This window comes from Sciurus vulgaris, assembly GCF_902686455.1.
Source record: "Sciurus vulgaris genome assembly, chromosome: 11".
NCBI lineage: Eukaryota > Metazoa > Chordata > Mammalia > Rodentia > Sciuridae > Sciurus > Sciurus vulgaris.
Window position 1 is genome coordinate 18,140,418 of NC_136472.1, and position 5,065 is coordinate 18,145,482.

Below are 5,065 nucleotides of genomic sequence, written 5' to 3' on the forward strand. Positions count from 1 at the left end.
TACAATGCCATGATGCTATATGTAACATATGCACACTTAAAAGAGTAGTAACTTTCAGAAATAGCATCAAACCCAACTTTGATCATGAGAGAATATGGAGGTTAGTCAAGGTCAGAATTTTTAACATAGGAAAGCCCATAACTTCAGCTCCATTCAAAACCAAATTCCACAACTTTCATCTCCTTTATCAAGAGAGATCACACTTATCAAGAGCCAAAATGAATGAGGTACTATCATGAAAATCTGTGACAGGGGTACTTAGATTTAAAATTCTGAGGTCTATTATGTTCCCAATCCCTTTTCCATATAGTGATAAATCTGCATTATATTTTCTATTGTTTAAAAAGGATAAAGGTAAATGTAACTCAAAAATTTCAAGAAGTATATTCACATTTTAATGAATTTCTCCATAGCAGCACAGACTTGGTATCTATTAAGGCAATGCCAAACTTCACCGATGTAACAGAATTTATTCTGGTGGGGTTGACCCGCCGGCGGGATCTCCAGGTACTCTTTTTTGTGGTGTTCCTGGTGGTTTACATGATCACTCTGCTAGGGATATTGGCATGATCGTTTTGATCAGCATCAGCCCACAGCTTCAGAGCCTATGTATTTTCCTGAGTCACCTGTCTTTTGTGGATGTGTGGTTCTCCTCCAACGTCACCAAGATGCTGGAAAACTTACTGTCAGAGACTAAGACCATTTCTTACGTGGGGTGTTTGGCAGTGCTACTTTTTCATCGCCCTTGTGCACGTGGAGGTCTACATCTTGGCAGTGATGGCTTTCGATCGCTACATGGCTATCTGCAAACCTCTGCTCTACGGCAGTAAAATGTCCAGGGTGGGTGTGTTCGGCTCATCTCGGTGCCTTACATCTACGGATTCTCCGTGAGCTTAATATGCACGTTATGGACATATGGCTTATACTTCTGTGGGAATTTTGAAATCAACCACTTCTATTGCGCGGATCCTCCACTCATCAAGATCGCCTGCGGAGGCGTGCACATCAAAGAATTCACAATGATTGTTATTGCTGGAATTAACTTCAGCTACTCCCTGTCGTGGTCCTCCTCTCCTACACCCTCATTGTTGTCGCGGTGCTGCGCATGCGCTCTGCGGATGGGAGGAAGAAGGCATTCTCCACCTGCGGATCCCACCTGACCGCTGTTTCCATGTTTTACGGTACCCTCATATTCATGTACCTGAGGCGGCCAACGGAGGAGTCTGTGGAGCAGGGAAAAATGGTGGCTGCGTTTTACACCACAGTGATTCCTATGCTGAATCCCATGATCTACAGCCTGAGGAACAAGGATGTGAAAGAGGCAGTCAGCAAAGCCATTGCCAAGGCCGACCTGGGACAATAAATTCACAATAGGTATTTAAATGGTGTGTGTTGGTTCCCATGATGTATCAAAAAGTTCCTTACTCAAAAAATATCTAATGTAGAATTGTGTAACACTAAAAGGTCCATTACAGCAGAGTGACGGTTTACCTTATGCATGCACTCTAATTATTAAGCATGTCTTATCCTAGCTATGTAACATTATTGAAATTGTCATTGGACCCACTCACAGTATATGTAAAATTATACTCTTGTGATCATTGCAGGAACTTATAAACAACTTTAGATAAATGTTAACTTGGAAGAAAATGTTTTAGTTGAACTTTATTTCTTAAGGCATTTTTTATATGCATTTTATCTTAAATGACATATGAAATACATTTCCAGCGGAAAAAGAGTAATAATTCATTTATTTCCCATGACTATGGAAATTTCATGGGGCTGATTTACCTAAAAGGTGTTTTAAATGTTCATACATTATGGGTGAGTTTTCAACCAGTAAAATTGTATTCAGAATCCTCAAGTTTTATTTTATCATAATCATTTGGTTTGTCCTCAGTGTGTATTTTTGACAGTTAATTGTGTTTCGGTACAACATTTCCCCACCTTGACTCCTTGGTTCAGAAGTTAATGTAAATTTTGGATGTTAGCATGTGAAATATCTTGTAGAAGAGAATTTGCAACTTACATCACAATCAAAAGAGTGTGTATTTTCTAATATTTAAAATCTGATGTTTGATCATAGAATATCATTACAGTATGCTTTCGGTTATTAATATTACTTGAAATTGTTGTTTGCTTCCAACTTTTTCTCATTAACATTGCATTCTTTGAGCCTTAATTAGCAGCTCAAATCCAGTTGTCAGTAGACAGAGGTTATCAACCATTAAGTGGTTATGCACTCAAATATACTGCTTCAAAATGGTACCACATTTTGTCCTGGTTAAAAATTCTGAAAAATGTGCTTAAACAATTTATTTATATTGGTGCATTCACAGTCTATTCATTTTACCTTCTCTTCCTGTTTTAGGCAACATATATTTTTGTGTATTTTGGTGACCCCTGCTACTTGCCAGCATTAGGCCAAATGTGAAGGGGAAATGTTTCTTGATGACTGAATTTAACCTCAGGTAACTGCTAATACAATGAAAAGACTGCACACTTTTGTATGTGCAGAAGGAATCTGAGCAGTAGCGTAAATGTCAGTAATGCCTCTGGTGATATGGTGTAATTCAAGTGCAGAAAGTATTGTTATCTCTGCCAATTTACCATGGGCTACTTCCCCAACAACTTAGGGTGCATCTGATGGAAAGCAGGATATGAGTGCATACTCGTTCATAAATTTTGATTCTGAGAACAGGATACAAGAGTAGTACTGGTTTGTACAGAATTTATTTTTGCAATATTTCTCTGTTTTAAAACTACCCAAATTTATTTTGAAAGAGTTGGGTTGAAGTAAAATATTAGAGCTGCCCAAGCCACACCTACTTGCATAGAGATTGATATCATAACAGGATATTTAAAAGCCCTACTTCTGGTGGTGATATTCCTCAATCTCCACTATTTCACTTGTTCTTTTAGAAATTAATTGCCTAGACGTATAGCTAGAGCAGAGTCCCCATCTTTATTATCATCATTATTATTATCAGTCACTATAAATTTGACAATAAGCAGTGATAGACAGTTATATGTAACACTTCAAAGTTTATCTTATCCATACCAAAGCCAGTACATATGGCTTTTTCTTCCTCAAACTGAAGTGGTTGCCCTAGATCAAGACCTTAAAAATTCATATTGAGGATCTGCCTCACTCAAAAAAACGTTGACTCATCACACTGTCACATGAAAAAGTTATATAATCTTATATTACAGTATTCAGGGCTTCACTAGTCACTTTGGGTAACTAATCCTCCCTTCTAGTGTTCTACATATTAATGTATATAATACATATTATTAATATTATTATATTATATATACATATATTAGTTGTGGGTGGATGTAATCCCTTTCAGAAACCTGGATTACCAGCACCTCCACTGTGAATGTACCATTTCTTAGGGAAAATTCCATATTAGCCTGTATCTCTTTTGCCTCCAACTTTTTGAGTCCTCTAACTTGTGGCTTCTGATTGACAGATTGGGGGACATCCTTCGTGTTCGAACTTCTAGGCTATTTCTCTCCACTTGCCTTTTCAGACACTTATAAGCTCCTTACTGGGACTCAGGAATTCTCACCTGTTTCCTCTGCACCATGCATTAAGTATAAATTGGAAGGAATCTAGTATTGCTTATCACAGATTGTATTGTGTCCTCTGCAAAATGTATGTTGAAGCTTTAACTTAGAAAATATCTCAATGAATTTTTCAGAAAGATGGTTATTATGATATGTCATGACTTGATATGAATATAGTGATTGATTGTCCTTTATCAATTGTGATTGATATCCTTATGAGAAGAGAAGAACTTTGAATGCAACGGAGAGGAAAGAACCACGTTGAAGAGGGAGGCAGAGACTGGCATTATACTGCTATATACCAAGAAATACCATGGTTACTAGAAGTAAGGCAGAAAGTAAAGATTCTCCCCTGCCAATCTTAGAAGGTGCAAGGTCTTGCCGATACCTTGATTTTGGGTTTCTATCCTCCAGACGAATGAGGGAATGTTTTTTCATGTTAAACCACATAGTTTGTGACACTTTGTTATGGCAGATTGAGAAAACAAGTGCATTTCATTTCTGTTTGGCTATACTTCAGGAAAATGAATTATCATCCTTTCTGTCCTGGGAAAGCCCCTCAAACTTATCTGGTTGCTGGTTTTGCAACAGCTGGCCCAAATCTAGGAAGCTCCTCAGTGAAGGGGGTACAGGAATCCCTTTTCAAAAGAGTCAATAGATATTAAATTCTACTGAAATTGCCAACCCTTGGGTCCACTCCTTATTGCCTGTGGTGTGGAATATTGTTCTTTTTCTATTGTGAGTTTTTTTTTTCCCTCCCTCCCAGGTTTTTATTTAATCTCTGAGTTATTAGTTCTCTTAGCTATTTAATGCTGTAGATTGGAAACTACAAAATAACCATGATCGAACATTTCCTTTTTGAGTGCTTGCACTTAGATATTGACAAACATGGCTTTTAAGATAATTCTCTACTATATGTGTGCCTTTCCCTAAAAATCAGTTTATGATATAAAGAGTCATTATGTGGTATTCCAAATTCATTGCCTTAGAAGCAACTGAAACATTTCAAAACTTTAATGATGATTTTGGACTTGGGTAAGGAGAAATATAAAAATAAATTTTAAAAATCTATAGTGGAATATAATACTGATGTCTTCATGTAGGTCTAACATTTAAAATCTACTGTTTGATAACTTAGAATGATTTAAGCTATTGTGATTTTCAAAATTTTCTGACTGATTTTAACAGAAAATTTTTTGCAATATTTATTCAAATATAATACATGGATTGTTTTTCCATAATTCAAAAATAGTTTGGTATTTTAAATACTTTACGACCTATAGAACTTTTGTTAATTTCTATTTATGACAATTGGTTCAGAATTATCATGTTTGTGGCTATATGAAGTTTAATTTTCAGGTTTACCTGGATAAAGTTGCAAGACAATTTAAGAAAAAAACGTGCTTAGCAGACAATATTCCATGTGATATGTCATTGGTGAAAAGTTTGGAGTGTAGAAGTAAAGGTCATAAAACACCACACTGTTCCAAGC

At 36.4% G+C, this 5,065-nt stretch overlaps 1 pseudogene across 1 annotated transcript; it reads left to right on the forward strand.

The window, feature by feature from the left end:
• Positions 1 to 441: 441 nt before the first annotated feature.
• LOC306639104 (olfactory receptor 5M9-like) lies at positions 442 to 1,363 on the forward strand (annotated as a pseudogene). Its single transcript has one exon. The product of its transcript is annotated as an olfactory receptor 5M9-like (transcript).
• The last annotated feature ends 3,702 nt before the right edge of the window (positions 1,364 to 5,065 follow it).